The sequence below is a fragment of the Cyprinus carpio genome, chromosome B17, assembly GCF_018340385.1.
Source record: "Cyprinus carpio isolate SPL01 chromosome B17, ASM1834038v1, whole genome shotgun sequence".
NCBI lineage: Eukaryota > Metazoa > Chordata > Actinopteri > Cypriniformes > Cyprinidae > Cyprinus > Cyprinus carpio.
In genome coordinates, this window is record NC_056613.1 from 22,484,543 (window position 1) to 22,504,327 (window position 19,785).

Here is a 19,785-nt window from a genome sequence, read left to right on the forward strand (position 1 = left end):
TTTACCTTCTCCACCTGAATTCTTTTTGAGTGCCTGGGACCTGTGATTTTTTCACAATATTAGGACACTTTAAAATACCATATGACCTGTTCTTTAAAAGAGACAAATGAGAGAAATAGTGTCTGTAGCTAAGGAGAAAAAATCTAAGCACAGTGTGTTATGTTGTTGAGATCTCTTCTAAAACTTTAAAGGAGTCCATTGTGAGAGTGTTGTAGTTTTTGTCTCAGGATACAAGTCTAAGAAGCAGGGCCCGGTTTTTCAAAAGTAATCCACTAGGATTTTGGATAACGGATTGGATCAGATCTTGAAAATGGGTTGTTCAAAAGGGAAAGAAGGAATCTGAAATCAGATTAGATCACAGAATCCAATCCTAGTTTTAATCTGGATCAAACCTTCAGTTTGTGTTGTTCAAAACTTGTCAGTAGGATTTGGATAACTTTGATCCAAAAAAAAACAAAAAAACAAGATTATCCTGATCCCAACAGGGGGTAGGACTTCAGGGTGGATTCCAGGAGGAAAATGTAGTAAAACTTTAAAATTGGTCAAATAATACATTTGTATCATTTAGAGTATATACTTTTATTTGTATTTTGCACTTGACTTGTGTAACCGTTGTAACAGTGATAAAGTAGATATAGTAGACATAGGCTACCAATTAAGCTATTTTGTATTATGTACTAATTAGTAAATAGGTAGTGACTTAGTTTTTTGTAAGGAATTAGTTGTTTTCATTTTCATGACATTCAAGGCATCCTTTGTTCTGTGACAAAACATCTTATAAAAATATAAATTAACATAACAGCAACATGTCCAATAATCTACCTACAACTACTTAGGCTGGATGACAGGATAACTTTTAAGTCATTTTTCTCAGTTCTGCACTCTGCGTAGTTACTGCCTTTTTGCTTTGTAGGGCAGTATAGTAAAGTAAAAATAATGAAATAATCCCCCAAACAGATTTCAATAACAAACAAAAATATTATATTCCATTTTTCTGTCATTCATCACCATATATTAATTTCAAATAAACAATCATTAGAGATGAGCCTGTCAAAATTAATGTCTAACAATTGCATCCCTTATTATACGTCCAGTCAGTTCCTCATTCTGACAGAATGAGGTTGGTCTTGTTCTTCAACAGGCTCATGTGCATCATAAACATCATCACAGAGAGGGACATTGTGCCTGGTAGCGATGTTGTGCAGGACGATACATGCTAGTATTATGTTGCATGCTCCCTGTGGTTCCACTCGCAAGTAGTTAAGGCATGCAAAGCGTCTCTTCAGAACTCCATTTAAACGCTCAATTGCACATCTTGTTTTGCAATGAGCAGTGTTGAAGCATGCCTGCGCAGGTGTGGTTGCTGCAAGAAAAGGAGTCATCAGCCATGGTAGGAGTGGATAGGCACTGTCTCCTAATATTATGCCATCTGGTTGGTTGGTTTGGAGCTCTCTGTATAAAGCACTCTCTCTCAGGATACGTGCATCATGAACAGACCCAGGCCACTTCACGACACAGTTTGTGATGATGAGCTCAGCATCGCCCACAAGTTGGATGCTGATGCTGCGCCTCCCCTTTCAGTTGATGTACTCCCAATCCCTCTCATGAGGTGCTTGGATATGCACATGAGTGCAGTCAATAACCCCAATAGTATTGGGCATGTTCCCCAAAAGAAAAAACTTGTCTGGGTCTGGGCAATCTGGACATCCTTTGGAAGTGAAACAAACTGATTGACCAGGCTGGCCAATGCAATTGACACAGCTTTCACTACATCACTCACAGTTGATTTGTCCACTCCTATATTGTCACCAACTACTTGGTAGAAAGTCCTAGATGCATAGAAGCGCAGACCAATGAGGACATGTTCTTCCACAGACAGACTGTGACTCCTTTGGGTTCTCCATTGAAGTTTTGGCCTGACAAGGTCTGCAATGTACTTAATATCATCAGCATTCCCAAAGCGAAAGCGAGCATACAGTTCTTCAGTGGTGTATTGCTCCAGTGGTTGTGCAGGCTCGACATACACCCTTTGACGTTATTCTCTTCCACCAAAACGGTGGTAGCGATGGACAATACCTGCCATGTCAGTGCCTCTCTCTAAGTCCTCTGAGAAAGGCTGAATATAAGATGGCTGTCAAATACCCACACACCAATTGGCTGACGTGCTGTGGCTTGTGTTCAATTAAATCAATCATGCCCAAGGCCTATAAATACTATGTTCACTGCAGCAGATGAGGTGGAACCATGGACTCAAAAGGAACTAATTTCACTGTTGCAGAAACCCATGCACTGCTGGAGAGTGTTAAGTGCCATTATGCCTCAATAGTAGGAAGCTCTGTTGCAGGTGGAATGGTGACTAACAAAAGGAAGAAAGACATTTGGGTTGAAATCACCCAGAATGTGAATGCCATGGGGTCTGGCCAGAAGAGGACCTTGGAGCAAGTGAAATTTAGATGGAAGAATCTGAGGGCCAGAACAACAAAGGACCTTGCTGAAACAAAAAACACCCAAACAGGCAACAAACCCTTTAAGAAAGGTGAATACACAGATGTGGTTCTGGACATTATTGGAGGTGAGAACTCTAAAGCTCTGCACGGGATTCAAGGTGTTGTAGGGGATGGTGAGCCTACGATTGTAGAGGAAAGTGAGCCAGTTCCTCCTAATGCAGAGGAAACATTCATTCTGGATCTCAGCCCTATTATTGAAATACAATCTGGATCCTCACTGGTAGAGCCAGCAGACACAGGAGCTCAGATAAGAGGCTTGAAGCTTCCTTGCCGAATAATACTGATGATTCCTATGAATTACTTCTAAAACGAGAGACTGAAAGAGTAGAAGCACAGATACTCCTGGCAGAGGAGTAACAGCAAACCAAAGCAAAACTTCAGATCCGCCTCCTAAAAGCAGAGCTTGGAAATGCTGGTCTCTCCTCCTCAGATGAAAAAGAAACCTGAACATTCTTTATTTTGTTAACTATTGGACATTTAGCTATTATTATTTTTTTTTTTTATTTTTTTTTTAAGATGTTTTCGAAATATCCACAATGTATTTGTTAATGTGTATTTGTTTTTTATTTTTTGTGACTCAGATGAGGGGTCATAAAATAAATTATGAATGGAAGTGGATGTTTGTTATTTTTGGTTTGTCTCAAAATAAAAAACTCTTACAGTGACCACATGTTGGCTCTTCTACCTGTTCTTTACATAGCCGGTAGCCCACGTTGTGATATGTTGTCCCATTAGAGCACAGGTAATCCGGATTTGGTAATCTTGAAAACTGTGTATCTGGATCAGGGTGATCCAGTCCAATGTTGCTTTGAAAAACCGGCATAAAAGTAAGACTGATTACCTGATCCTTAATAGGAAAAAATGGGATTTCCAAATCCAGATCATTTTGATCCAGATTAAACTTTTTGAACAACTGGCCCCAGGAGGCTCAAGCAAAAATCTCCATTCTATCTTAAAGTAAAATAATTTCTGTCTAGGAGGAATATTTGAAATGTTAAAGAAATCTCACTTTTGATATTTCTTTCCTATGGGTACAACAATCAGACCGTCCTCAGTATTTTAGCTCAGTTTGGTCAGCTGTTTGTTCACCCTGTTCTCTTTTTTGTCACAGATCTACCCACTCTAGAACAACATTTTTAATTCCAGCTGCAGTATGCAATGTCATGAGGCCACTCTAGATGTTTTTCTTAAGCCTGTTGCCCATCAATCATTCTGTCAGTCTCAGGATTTTTTTTTTTTTTTATCCCTTCTGCTTTATAGTCTTGATCCCATATGGTCTACTAGTAAACCAGCTCATGACTCAGTGCACAGAATAGCCTCTACATGGGATTGTGAATTTTGGTCTGTCTGAGAAGTTGTCTGTTCATTTGTTGAACCACCCATGAGGGTAAGATTTTCTGTCATTTAGCACCAAATACTTCTACATACCACATTTAGCCATGTTGATCATTGTTTTGGCTTCCTGTTATGTTAACTGTGCTGACCTGCAAATAGGCATCAGAAGGATCAACTCTGGATTTTATAATGGATATAAAAGTATGCTATCTAATTTATTAATTGATCAGAGATGAGTTTCATCAGAGAGTATTCCACAAATTAATAATTACTTTGAATAAAAGAATGAACTAATAATTCATTAGAATAATTTCCATCCATCTTTTTTTGTTTCATATGTTTAGGTACATCATAGCATTGTATTTACAGGAGCCACTGGAACAGAATCTGCCTCATTAGAACATTGATTCATTAATGCAGCGAACATAGCCGTGACAAAACCAGGCAATAGTGATGATAAGTGCTGTGTGGCTCTGGTTCATGTTAAAGTGCAGGGGGCCTTTCTCCTCTGATGAAGAAACTCATTTATACACTGGCACACACAAGAGGTCATCCCTCTCCATATTCTTCTATTGACCCAGGTTGTTCGTTTATTATGGGCAGCTTTTTTATTGAAGGATGATTACCCTGAGTGATGTCAAGCTAGAGGAGAAAAGATCGACCAGAATAATGGCATTCCAGAGCGAGAGAGTCAATGCACTCTCTTTCCTTCTGTGCTGCTCACTAATTGAGTCACATCCTCCCCTCATCCATTATTTACAGCTGATAAGCCTTTCCTGGCATCTATGGATTTGATAATCATCCCCATGTCCATATTAAATATGTGACATTAATTTCACCCCAGGGGCCTGTCAATAGAAAGGCCACAGGAGAACAGAGGCCACAAGAGAAAGGCTAAAGCACAGAATTTTATTATTATTATTATTATTATTGTGCATGGAAATGACAGTATGATTTGGAGATGTGTATAAATACATTTTAAAAGCAAAAAAAAAAAGAGTAATAAAAATAATATAAATACAATAAAAGATTACATGAATATAAGGTCATGCAGGCCATGATTACAATTAACTTGAGCTTGAGCTGTGTTGAAATGCTTTGGGAACACCTTCTGCATGACCGCGTTCCGAAGCTCGTGTGGAATCATTCAATAGAGAAGCTTGATGTCACAAGCAGGGTGACGTGAGCAACCAGGAAGCATAAAGGTGCACTGGCAAATGCACATGTTAGCGTTTGCTCTTCAGCGAGTGTGTCTGTGGTGTATGTGTGTGTTGCAAAAAGCACTCAGTCAATCAGAGAATCTCGGTTAGAGAAGTCATTATCATGCCTAAGTATAAACAAAAGATAAGTGTGCTTTCTCCATTCTTCACCCCCACCCGGAGTTATGGAAGCTGTGGGCGTGTTCCCTGATGGGGCACAGTTCTTAGCATCCAGTCTCTCAACTGACTCCTGAAACAGTCTTTTGATTACGACTTTTTCTTTTGTAAGAACTCTGGTGAGTTTTGCTTGTTTACACATTACTTTGAATCAATATTGATCTTTCTCTATACATGTTATAAAAACCAATTAGAGTTATCTATGATGTTAGGAAGGTATTTTTGTATGTTTATAGAGGATTTGTACTCATATGGAGTTAATTGATTAGTGTATGGCGCTTGTTAATCTGATCGGTTGACTCCTGGGCCAGGTTTTTCAAAAGCAATCCACTAGGATTTTGGATAACGGATTGGATCAAATCTTGAAAATGTGTTTTTCAAAAGAAAAAACGGATTACATAATCGGATTAGATCACGTAATCCAATCTTGGTTTTGATCTGGATCAAACCTTTAGTTTGGGTTTTTTTAGAACTTTTTTTGTAGGATTTGGATCACTTTGATCCAAAAAATCTGGATTAAACTGATCCCATCAGAAGGGTGGATTCAGCGTGGATTTCATGGCCAAAATGTAATGAAAATTTTAAAAATGTATCAAATAATACTATATTTGGATCATGCAGCATCTTACAAGATATCCTATTTATTCATAAGGTTTTAATTTTATTTGTTCATCCGTCAGGCTACAGTGATTAGGTAGGCTTTAACGTATTCAGCCTTTCAGTATAGGCCTACAGCAAAGTAGAAAGAGTTTGGCCTCATAAAATAATCCCCCAAACAGCTGTCAAAATTGACCAAAAACAATAAATTTTATTCTGTCACTAATTGATATATATATTCATCACAATCGAAAATATTTTTGTTTTTAGAATATTTATTAGTGATGCATGCAATGATTACAGAATAACCAAAAAAATGCAAAGAATGGCAATCACTGATTTTTGAAATCCAAAACAAATCCAAATCAGAAATAGTGTCTAACTATTGCGTCCCTTGTTGCACGTCTTGTTTGTTCGTTCTGGATGCAGGAGGTTGGTTAGGGTCTCCAAGGGGCTCAGGTGCATCATTGTCAGCACAGAGAGGGACATTGCGCTTAGTAGCGATGTTGTGCAGGACAATACAGGCAAGGGTTATGTTCCATGCTTTCTGTGGTTCCGCTCTCAGGTAGTTAAAGCATGCAAAGCGCCTCTTAAGAACTCCATTTAAACGCTCAATTGCACATCATGCTCTGCAATAAGCAGAGTTCAAGCGTGCCTGCGCCGGTGTATTTGCTGTTAGAAAAGGAGTCATCAGCCATGGTAAGAGTGGGTAGGCACTGTCTCCTAATATTATGCCATCCGGTCGGTTGGTTTGGAGGTCTCTATATAGAGCGCTCTCCCTCAGGATGCGTGCATCATGGACAGACCCAGGCCACTTGACTTCACTTTCTGTTTATAAACTCCCATTCATTCTCACGAGGTGCTTGTATATGCACATGTGTGCAGTCGATTGCTCCAATAGTATTGGGCATATTCCACAAAAGAAAAAAGCTGCGCTTGGCCTGGGCAATCTGGTTGTCCTTTGGAAAAGAAACAAATTCATTGACCAGGCTGGCCAGTGTGATTGACACATCTCTCACCACATCACACACAGCTGATTTCACCACTCCCATATAGTCACCAACAACTTGATAGAAAGTCCCACATGCATAAAATCGGAGAGCAATGAGGATCTGGTCTTCCACAGACAGACCGTGACTCCTTTGGGTTCTGTGTTGAAGTTTTGGCCTGAGAAGGTTCACAAGGTACTCTATATCAGCCTTCCCAAAGCGAAGCCGGACATACAGCTCCTCAGTGGTGTATTGCTCCAGTGGCTTGGTACGTTCAACATACACCCTTTGACGGTATCCTCTCCTGGCAAAGTGGTGGTGGCGGTGGACAACACCTGCCATTTCACTGTCTCTCTGTGAATCCTCTGAGAAAGGCTGATTTATATGGCAGTGTAGTTGGTCTTTTCAAACACACCTATTACAACTGATTAGTTTTGGCTTGCGTTCAATTGAGGCTATTGGACCCAAGGCCTATAATTGATGAACAATGTTCACTGTAGTAAAGCAACGGAACCATGGACTCAAGAAGCTGTAACTTCACTGCTGCTGGAACTAATGCACTACTAGAGGGTGTTCGGTGCCATTATGGAACAATAGTGGGAAGTTTTAATTCTGCTAAGGATACCAACAAAAAGAAAAATGATGTTTGGATTTTAATCACAGAAAATGTGCATGCCAAAGGGTCTGGCCAGAGGAGGACCACAGACCAAATCAAATTGCGGTGGAAGAATATTAAGGCCAGGGCAACAAAGGACCATGCTGAAGCCAAAAACCCACAAACAGGCAACAAGCCATTTAAGAGGGGAGATTACACAGCTGTGGTCCTCGACATCATTGGAGGTGGGAAGTCGCAAGCTCTCCATGGTATTCAAGGTGTTGTAGGAGATGGCGAGCCTTGGATTGAGGAGGAGGAGGAGAATCTGCCAGTTCCTCCTGAGGCTGATCCAGAGAGCATATTTATATTGAATCTCAGCTCTGTTCCTGAGGAAGAAGCTGGATCCTCATTGGTTGAGCCAGTGGTAGTTGCCACAGGATCTCAGAGGAAAGGCTTGAAGCGCCCTTGATCAAACAAAGATGATAATTACAAGGCACTTCTGCAAAAAGAGACTGAAAGGGCAGAACTTGAGATCCGCCTCCTAAAGGCTACGCTCAGACAAGCTGGTCTCACCACATCAGATGAGGAAGTCTGAAATTATTGTGGAGTATTTGACATTAAGTCTTTTTTTTTAATTCAATATATCTATACTTGATACTTGTTATAAATATCCTCAATGTACAGTGTTTGTGTTGTAGGTCTCAGATGAGCGGACTGCTGGAAGAGGATGGGGTGGGGTTTTTCTTGTTTTTAGTTTTTTTTAAATGTGTGAGTTTTCATTTCAAATAAAAATAAACTTATATTGACCCCACACTGGCTATTCTACTTGTTGCTCTTTACATATCTATAGTTCTACATTGTGATTTCCTATCCAGCACTGGTTATCCAGATTTGGTGATCCTGAAAAGTTCCTATCCGGATCAGATTGATCCAATCCGATGTTGCTTTAAAAAACTGGCTCCAAAAGTAAGATGGATTACGTGATCACGGATCGCAAAAAAAGGATTACTAAATCCGGATCATTTTTTTCCGGATTAAACCTTAATCCAGTGGGATTTCGGATCACGGATTGGATCAAATCTTGGAAATGGGTTTTTCAAAAGCAAAAGAGGGATTCTGAACTAAGATCAGAGCATGTAATCGGATCTTACATTTGATCTTTATCAAACCTGCCCTTTGGGTTTTTCAGAACTTTGAACTCTGTTTGGGATCTATTTGATCCAAAAAACAGGATTATCCTGATCCCATCAGAAGGGTGGATTCAGTTGTGATTTTTCGAACCACATAAAACCAGAGAGTTTTTTTTTTTTAAGTGAATGATCACAAAATCAATGTTTACTGATGATATATACACATTTCTTCATATTTGAAGCATATATGAAGCATGTCACATCTAATGAGATATGGTAAAACAAAAAAAATCTACAATCTCAAAGCTATCAGCTGTCAAATAAACGTCACTGTTGCTCACAGCTCTATAATTCCAAAGTATATTAATGGCAATGACAACAACAAATATAGTCATTCAGTAGCCTAGTTAAAAGTAATTTCTCACAATTGCATCTCTAATTGCATGTCCAGTGTGTCCTTCATTAGGAAAGAACATTGGCGGCTGTTCTGGTTCTACATCAGGCTCAGGTCCATCAAAATTGTCATCAAGAGGGACATGACGCCTGGTGGCGATGTTATGCAAAACAATACAGGCAAGGATTATGTTGCATGCCACCTTGGGTTGTACTCGCAAGTAGTTAAGACATGCAAACCGTCTCTTCAGGACTCCATTTAACCCTCTGGAGTCTAAGGGTATTTTTGGGGCCTGGAGAAGTTTTGTCATGCCCTGACATTTGTGCTTTTTTCAGTTTCTTATAAATATCTAAATGTCTAAAGTCTAATCTCACTGTAATCAGCACAAACTGGGCTATAATAATAATAATATGTGAGCAGCATGTATGTACATGATTGTGTTTTTGAGAAAAAAAAATGTTATGCGTGGTTAGTGAAAAACTAAAAATGTTAAATCACTTGAATAAGGCAATAAGACACATACAGAAAATTGGTTCCCAGGACTTTTGAGAACTGGAGCTTGTAGCCTAGAATTTTTTTTTCTAAATGATGTGAAAATCATTTTGTTTACTCACTTACAGAAAACAATATATTGATTTAAATTTTCTAAGACACTTTTTGTTGGTAAAAGTCATATGCCTCCGGCCTCCGGAACAGCATCGGGCACCGCCTCGGCCTCCGGAACAGCATCGGCCTCCGGAACAGCCTCGGGCACGGCCTCCGGGACAGCAGTGGCCTGCTCGGGAACGGCCTCCGGGCCTTGAGGAACGGTCGAGGCCCTTGAGGATATCACCGCCTTGGCCTCCGGAACAGCCTTGGGCACGGCCTCCGGGACGGCAGCAGCCTTGCTCGGGAACGGCCTCCGGGCCTTGAGGAACGGTCGAGGCCTGTCTTCTCCTCCTCCACCCTCTATGACGGCGAGTCGGTGGTCCCTTGTCCGGAGACTCAGGCATTGAGTCGGCCATCTTGTCTGGTGACACAGGTGTGGATTCGGCCATCTCGTGCTGTGGCTCTGGGATGGCGGCCATCTTGTGCTGTGGTGCTGGGCTGGCGGCCATCTTGTGCTGTGGTGCTGGGCTGGGGGCCATCTTGGGCATTGGCGCTGGGTTAGCGGCCATCTTGTGCTGTGGCGCTGGGCCGGCGGCCATCTTGTGCAGTGGCTCTGGGATGACGGCCATCTTGTGCAGTGGCTCTGGGATGACGGCCATCTTGTGCTGGGATGACGGCCATCTTGTGCCGTGGTGCTGGGCTGGCGGCCATCTTGTGCTGTGGTGCTGGGCTGGCGACCACCTTGTGGGGAACGGCCTCAGGAACCGCCTCGGCATCGGGCACCGCCTCGGCCTCCGGAATCTTGTGCTGTGGTGCTGGGCACGCTGAGCTGGCGGCCATCTTGTGCTGTGGCGCTGGGTTGGCGGCCCTCTTGGACTGTGGTGCTGGCTCAGCAGCCGTGACATGAACACTCCTGGGAATCTCTAGGATCTTGTTCAACATGGAGAAGTAATCCAAAAATGTCTCCGCGGCCATCTTGGGCAGTGGCGCTGGGATGGCGGCCCTCCGGCCTCGTGGCGTGGGTCTGGCGACCACCTTGTGCTGTGGCGCTGGGCTGGCGTCCATCTTGCCTCGTGGCGCTGGCCCTGTGGCCATCATGGGCAGTGGCGCCACCATGGCGGACGTGCGCTTCTTCTCCCCTCTCCGTCCGCCATGGTGAGACAGTGGCTCTGATCCATCCCACACGAGCCCCGGGTTGAAGGGGGGCCATGGTTGAGAGCGATGCTGAGCCTCCTCTCGACCACACCCTCCTCGGCGACCTCCCCTGGTCCCCCGGAAAACCACCAGGCGAGTTCCCTCAAAACTACTCCTATCCCGCTCTGTGGCTGGGGAGGAAACATGAGCAGACATACCGCTGGAGAAGGACGGAGTCCTTCTGTCACGTCCGGGATAGAAGGAAACACGGTGAGAGATCCAAATGCGAGTACGTCTTTTATTAAGGGCAATCCAAAGAATAAACAGTCCAGGCAGGGGTCAGTACCAAACATAAACAAACAAGGACACAAGGCTAGAGCACGACAAGACACGGATGAGAATAAACAAGGACTCCGTGACACATACTAAGACAGACCGGGTATAAATACACAGGGAGAGACAAACGCTAATGGGGAATTGACTGAGTGCAATGATTAATAACCAGTGACAGCTGAGTGCAATGATTAGACAGAGAACGTGAGGAATGTGGTTCATGAAGTGACAGACACCGTGAGGAAGGAGGACATCTAGTGGATACCGAGGGAACACAAACCAGCCACTGTGACAGAGACATTATAATTTGAATAGCGCTCGGCGCGTGGGCGTGGTCGCATTAGAAGATAATGAAGGGAGACGTGAAAAACGGACATCGCGTTGTTTTCATATGGATTACTTTATCACAGAATATTTGTTTTCAGCAGCAATTGTTTAGTTTAAAAGTAGACATGTCAGGCTTTCTATAGATATCTCTCTCATGTCTCTGTGTTGAGTATTCAAGGAGTTACAGTTCATTTTAATGACGCGTTTGTAAATGTAGATCAGCGCAGACAAAGGCTGCAGACAGCACTCCTTGTTTATTATCTTTATTTTATAAGTGCACAAAGTTTTGTTGTTATTATGTCTGTATACAAAAAAGTAGACCCTTTACAGATTCGATTGATGTATTGCTCTTATCTGTACGATCAAAACTGAAAGTGTAATTTAAGTTCTTTTCGGGGTTATCAGGAGAAAATACCCCAAAACGCGTATACGCGTTAATCGACTTCAGAGGATTAAGTGTTCAATGGCACATCTTGTTTTGCAATGTGAGGAGTTGAAGCGTGCCTGCTCAGGTGTGTTTGCAACTGGAAAAGCGGTCATTAGCCATGGTAAGAGTGGATATGCGCTGTCTCCCAATACTATGCCATTTGGTCGGTGGGATTGAAGCTCTCTGTATAGTGCACTCTCTCTTAGAATACGTGCATCATGAACAGACCCTGGCCATTTCACAACACAGTTGGTTATTATGAGGTCGGCGTTGGCCACAAGTTGGATGTTGATGCTGTGCCTCCCCTTTCGATTGACATGCTCCCACTCCCTTTCACAAGGTGCTTAGATATGCACATGAGTACAATCAATAGCACCAATAGTGCTAGGCATATTCCCCATTTGAAAAAACTGGTGCTTAGTCTGAGCTGTCTGGTCATCCTTGGGAAAGGAAACAAATTGATTGATCAGACTGGCCAGTGCTACTGACATAGCCTTCACCACATTACTCACGGTTGCTTTTCTAACTCCCATATTGTCACCAATTACTTGGTAGAAAGTCCCACATGCGTAAAAGCGCAGAGCTATTAAGCACTGTTTCTCCTTTGGGTTGGGTGTTGGAGTGTTGGCCTGACAAGATCTGCAATGTACTTAATGTCATCTCTCCCAAAGCGAAAACGTGCATACAGTTCTTCTGATGTGTATTGCTCGAGTGGTTTGGCACGCTCAGCATGCACCCTTTGACGGTACCTTCTCCTATGGTAACGATGAACAATACCCACCATGTGGATGCCTCTGTAGGCTAAGAGAAATGGGTGCAAAGACATGATGTATTTAAATGGTGTCACCCATTAACCAGCAATGAGCTGATTGGTGTAAGCCTAATTGAGCACAAGCCAAAGCAATCATGCTCAAGGCTTTTAAGATCAGTGTTGGCGACACCACAGAGTTGGAATTATGGAATCAAAAGGGCCTAATTTCACTGTGGCAGAAACCTGTGCAATGCTGGAGGGTGTTCGGGCCAATTTTGCCTCGATAGTAGAAGGTTTCAGCTCTTCAAAGGGTGGAGAACTGACCAAAAAAGGAAAACACAACATTTGGGAGGACATAACCAATCATGTCAATGCCATGGGGTCTGGCCAAAAGAGGACCATAAAACAAGTTATGTTGCGATGGAAGAACCTTAGGGCTAAGGCAACGAAAGACCTTACTGAAGCCAAGAACCCCATACCAGGTAACAAGCCATGTAAAAGGAGCAATTTCACTGATATGGTCCTTGATATCATTGGAGGAGAAAAATCAGAGGCTCTGCATGGCATTGAAGGCATAGAAGCAGATGGAGAGGCCACAATTACAGAGACTAGGACTTCAGAAGAATGCGAACAAAATTCTCCTGCAGTGGAAATGTTTGTCCTGGACTTGACTTCAGTGACTGAGGAGGAAGATAGATCCCCAGTGGATGTAACAAAGACAGTCCAAGATGTTCCTACAAGAAAACGTAAACGTTCCTCAGCTACAAACCAGGATGGTGACAGCTATGAGTTGCTTCTGAAACGGGAAACCGAAAGAGCAGAAATACAATTTGAACTGGGTAAAGAACAAATCTTGCTTACCCAACTGCAGCAGAAAAAAGTGCAGATGGAGATACATCTCCTAAAGAAAGAGATGGAAAAAGCTGGTATCTGTCCTGTAAATGATTTTTGACTATTGGATAGTATTGTTTTTGTTATTTAACATTATAACAAAATAAAGCCATTATTTTGTTATAATGTTAAAGTATTATGTTTTTTTTTTTTATTGTGTTTATGTTTGTTTATTTTTGGATAGCGGTTTTTTGTTTGTTGTTGTTGTTTAAGCCAGTAGGCTACACTGTTGGTTCCATTTAAGGCTCTGGTAAACAGGATTTGGTAATCCTGAAATTTGGTATTTGGATCACAGTGATCCAATCCAAGTTTCCTTTAAAAAACTGGCATAAAAGTAAAATGAATCAGGTGATACTGGATAGCAAAACATGGGATTACCAAATCCGGATCAATTTGATCCAGATTAATTTTTTTTAAAAACTGGGCCCTGGACTTCATAGACATTGAACTCAATTCCAAACCATTTTTTTTCTTCATTTATGGACGTTGAGTGGGAACCAGAAAATTGTGTATTCATTTAAACCGTGAAAATTGTTCAAGATATTATTTTCCTGTGTTTTTATTAAAAGATGCTGGCTGTTAATTGATTTACTATAAGTGGCCAACGAGTCATTCTTAAATCCTCCCAGAGTCGAACCTAGGCCCATCCTAAAAGTAATCAAGTGTAATACCCAGATTACTTAACCTGTTGCCCCGTGTTACAATCATGTGATATAACTATGAGGCAAAAACTCAGTGTCACACTTTGGCTACTGTGTAGGAATGAGGAGTTGTCGGAGCAATTCACAGGGAGCTATCTTTATTAATGTACAACAATACTGAGGTGCAAATAGTATCTGTCACTATTTATAAGTAGAAATAGCATCTAATTAGCTACTATTTACATGTATTGCAAAGATCTGCTACTTTCACATAACATAAATAGATTGGCTATTTTCACTTAGTGTAAATAGCACATAGGGTATATAAAATGCTGCTGTTTTCACTTAATGTAAATAGCACATATCTAAAATGCTGATGTTGTCACTTAGTGTAAATAGTACATATAACTATTTTCATTGTAAATAGCAGCTGGCAGCAGTGTCCAAAGTCCGACCGCTGACCAAATTAGGACCATGGATGAATTTCAAATATATATTGAAATGTAGGCTATTATATGTGGCCCGCCAATCATAATTTACAAATCATGCAGTTTCATGATGTCAACGCAAGGTGACAGCACTAAATTTTAGGCCAGATGTATCAGTAACACGTGAGTGACAACAATTTCATAAGTCATATGCTCTGTCATTTCTTTAGCACACCAAAAGTGTGATATGTGATGAGAAAAGGAAGAAAAGTGAGTTTGGCAATCAAACCCAGTCAATCTTATCATATGCTACTCCTCAGTGCATTACTGTCCAACCCACCCCACTGCAGACACTAAATAACACTATCCAACGAGATGAAATAAACATGACATGAGTTTTTATTCTATACTTTTTTTCTCAAAATGTAACTTTTTTTCTTGCAATTTAACGACGGTTTAATGAGTTTATTCTCAACATTTTATTTAGACTTTTCTTCTCAAAATTTAATGACTTTTTTCTCGTTATATGAGTTTATTCTCAACATTTTTTCTCGACTTTTCTTCTTGCAGTTTAACAACTTCTTTCTCGTAATTTGATGTTTATTCTCAACATTTTATTTCAACTTTTTTCCTCCAAATGTAACAAGTTTTTTCTCAAAACATAACTTTATTCTCTAAATGTAATGCGTTTAATCTCAACATTGTATCTCGACTTTTTTCCTGAAATTTAATAAATTTATTCTCTAATGTTTTTTTTTTGTATTATTATTATTATTGCTTGGCCCTAAACTTCTTCTGTACTTTTCAGCAAGCAAAAATAAATAAATATATATATATATATATATATATATATATATATATATATATATATATATATTATATATATATATATATATATATATATATATATATATATTATATATATATATATATATTTTTTTTTTTTTTTTTTAAATTACAATGATTGTGTTTACAGCAGCTCAAAGATATTCTCACTAGAAATTATCAAATTGTCATGCCCCCTTTCCATTCATGTCCTGCTTCCCTATTGCCCCACTGTCAACACACACATTCTCCACACACTAAAACCTCTTCCCATCTGTGAAGCGTGATGAAAGAAGCATCATGTTTTAGTGCTGCTATGCTGCAGAATGGAAGAAAATATGTCTCTCTCAGTGAGAAAAACTGACAACATATGTATGTATTGTACATATGTACATGACCAAAAACAAAACAAACAGAAAAAATGTGCATGTGTTTTTAAGCTTTTTTGTGGATCAGTCCGTCTGGGCCTGGACCCGCTATGGCTGTTGGATGGTTTAAAGTAATATCAAGCCTTCCTTAGAGTACCCTCAGCACTGGCAGAACCAATCAGGCTCAGCCGCCCAGGATGATTGGACTGACATACTCTATCAAAGACAGAGCAGAGCGATTTTCACATGGCCTATGTCCCAAATGTCTCCCACACTCACGGGACTGCAGCACTCAAACAGTGAAATCTGCTGTTCTATTTCCTATTTTAGCTTCTTTAGTGGAAGCAGCAACCGCAATTCATTACATTTGAGTTACATTAGATTAGATTTTGTTCAGATCTGATGATAAAGACACACACACACACACACACATATACATATACATACAATATATATATATATATATATATATATATATATACACAGTACAGGTCAAAAGTTTGGAAACATTACTATTTTTAATGTTTTCGAAAGAAGTCTCTTCTGCTCATCAAGCCTGCATTTATTTAATCAAAAATACAGAAAAAACAGTAATATTGTGAAATATTATTACAACTTAAAATAATAGTTTTCTATTTGAATATACTTTAATTAAAAAAAAAATTATTCCTGTGATGCAAAGCTGAATTTTCAGCATCATTACTCCAGCCTTCAGTATCACATGTAACATCCAGTCTATCACATGATCATTTAGAAATCATTCTAATATTCTGATTTATTATGAGTGTTGGAAACAGTTCTGCTGTCTAATATATTTGATGAATAAAAGGTTAAAAAGAACTGCATTTATTGAAAATAAAAAAAATACATATTTTCTAATAATATACATTTTCTTTACTATCACTTTTTATCAATTTAACACATCCTTGCTGAATAAAAGTATTGATTTTATTTTTAAAAAAAGAAAAAAAAACAATTACTGACCCCAAATTACTGACCAGTAGTGTATATTGTTATTACAAAATATTTATATTTTAAAAAACATAGCTCCTTTTTTTTTTTTTTTACTTTTTTTATTCATCAAAGTATCCTAAAAAAGCATCACATTTTCTGAAAAAAATATTAAGCAGCAGAACTGTTTCCAACTTTGATAATGAATCATCATATTAGAATGATTTCTAAAGGATCATGTGATAATGATCCTAAAAATTCAGCTTTGTATCACAGAAATAAATGATAATTTAAAGTATATTAAATTTAAAAACAATTATTTTAAATTGTAATAATATATCACAATATTACATTTTCTTTCTGTATTTTTGATCAAATAAATGCAGGTTTGATGAGCAGAAGAAACTTCTTTCAAAAACATTAAAAAAATAGTAATGTTTCCAAACTTTTGACCTGTACTGTATATATATATATATATATATATATATATATATATATATATATATATATATATATATATATATTAGCATGGTAATGGATATGACAATGTTAATGTATTTGGTCTTGGCGGAATAGATCTGCTGCGCTGCTGCTGTTGGTTATTGCTGTAGTTGTAGATTATTGCTGCTGCTGCTGCAACCAAGTACAGGAAACTTGCTACTGCCAATGCATAAGGTGATACGGTGCTGTGAGTATTTAAGACATACTGCTGCGGCACAAATAGCATATAAAATAACCCATAGCAGATCTATATAGTTGGAGCTGGGGAAGGTGGAGGGTTTCAGAGAAACTCTGAAAGCGCGCTACAGAAATCTCAAGTGAATGCTAGCCAGCCATATAAATGTACGACAGTAAGCTCATTGGCTGCATATGCAGCATGAACAAATCAGCTTGTGCCAAGTCATTAAACTCTCTGAATGATATCATCAGTTACATTAACAACCTGTCAGCCTGTGCCATCTGGAGTTTCATGACTGAACTGAACTAATATATATATATATATATATATATATATATATATATATATATATATATATATATATGTATATATATATATATATATATATATACATATATATACACACACACACACACACACACACACACACACACATACGTGCACACACACACACTGTGCAAAAGCAGTTCTCTCTCATCTTATTACAACAAATCAACTAAAGGTCCAAGGATTGGTTTTCTGTAGAATACGGCTTTCTGTAGATTCTATATGGATTGACACATAAGCACAAATTGGGTTTCTTGAATTTATTTATTTATTTATTTATATTACATACCATAAAGTTATATGTGAGCAGAATAATTTCATCTAAGTACAATATGTTTACTGCTGTTGAGTGAACTGTAATATTTGTGCTGTTTTATTTTTATTTATTTATTGTTGCTGTTGTCTTTTATTTAGTTTATTTGTTTGCTACTGACTGTCACTTGTTTTTGTCATATATGTAAATGTCTGCATAACAACATATTAACACTGATACACAATCTCTATTTTTTTTGCTAGTGCTTCTAAATGACAAGTAAGTGACATAATTAGATCTATGCATTTTCTCAAGGGTCTCATCTTCTTCTCTTCCTCCAGCTTCATGGTGCACAAGCTAATCTTTTCAGTTGCCATATGGGAATCTGAGCCCTGTCCTTTATGGGCACTTCCCCACTTATTGTCATTGCTATGCTGGCAATTTTATTTATTTATTTTTTTTCTTCAATGAAGAATAATCAAATGTTGATAGCACAGTTCAAATGGACCATTAAATATAGAAGAGTGTTGTATTGGGAAAGTTTTCAATGATGTGTCTGCATGGAGGAGCCCGGCAGTCTGCCGCAAACAGCCATTCATGTGCTATAGCTAATTTGATTATAATATAGTCATCTAAGCTATTCAATTAAATATTCTAATTAACCTGAACTATTCAGCAAATGATGCTAATTACAAATATACTCCAGAGAGCTAGTGTGATGAAAGCCAGAGCCTAAGAGTAATTCTTCAACTCAGTGTTTCGTATCATGATGTCCTATATCATAGGTTCAGCTAATATGAGACTGCCACCTAATTTGCCTAAACCTCATTTGTTTAATTCTACTTGCATTTAGTTTGAAATTATAATAAATACACATATTGCTCTTTAGTGCACACTTGGGGTAGCTTAGTGCTTCTGTTTACTAAGGTAATACTTCCTCCATGCCAAAAAAAAAAACAAAAAAACAATCTCTATCTTTACTTGCTTATTTTTCCTTTCTACTTATATTACTACACACAATATTTACCCAGAATAAAAAATAACAATTGTGTGTGTGTGTATATATATATATATATATATATATATATATATATATATATATATATATATATATATATATATATATAGTATATATATATATATATAGACCATTTTATTGAAAGAAAAAAAAAACTGTATATGTTAAATATTTGCACTTGAAATACTTGCTTTGTTAGGATAAATAAGCAACCGTTGTGAAAGTTTTGTTGATGTTTTATAATCAACCACAAAGGTTAACAAGAGGGTACACAAAGGTGAAGAGATCATGTTTCAAAATCTAGAGGATATGAAACAGGGCCCTACTTTATAACCATTGCATAAGCCCAAAACCTGCCCTGAAAGAGGTGTATACCACTTCCTATGCAAAAGGTGGGGATTTATAAGAAACAAACTTGACGGGAAAATTTGCTCACCTGCATTTGCTCACCTGCACGCAAACTCTGACCCATGCGTACAGACCTTTTTTTTTTTTTTTTTTTTTTTCTGGAGAGAGAAAAGTAATGAAGAAGACAATGATTTTAAACTGTTTTCATTTCATCATATACATTTGCACTAAATATTCCACTCTCATTAACGTAGATAAGCACTGAAATTACATAAAGTCATTACACAGAAGTTAAACCAAAGTTACAGTATATCAATTTAGACATAGCCTATTTGTAGTGGATGATCCTGATTACTTTTCCTGTGTTATGCTATGTTTTAATGACAGTGCGGAGTGCTATAGGTGTATGATAATTTATATTTAAACTAAACTGCACATATCATGTTATGAGAAAATATTTTTAGCGAGAACAATGATCAGTGATGTGCACTTACTTCCATATCGTGGCGGACACTGCTGGATTCAGTGGAGTGGTCTATTGTCTGGTTTGAATAGGACCAATGATAATAGCTT

The 19,785-nt window shown here is 38.8% G+C and overlaps 3 pseudogenes; all 3 read right to left on the minus strand.

The window, feature by feature from the left end:
- Nucleotides 1-1,056: 1,056 nt before the first annotated feature.
- LOC122140244 lies at nucleotides 1,057-2,083 on the minus strand (annotated as a pseudogene).
- A 4,114-nt stretch (nucleotides 2,084-6,197) lies between these two features.
- On the minus strand, nucleotides 6,198-7,246 carry LOC122140134 (annotated as a pseudogene).
- A 1,690-nt stretch (nucleotides 7,247-8,936) lies between these two features.
- Nucleotides 8,937-12,516, minus strand: LOC122140252 (annotated as a pseudogene).
- Nucleotides 12,517-19,785: the final 7,269 nt, after the last annotated feature.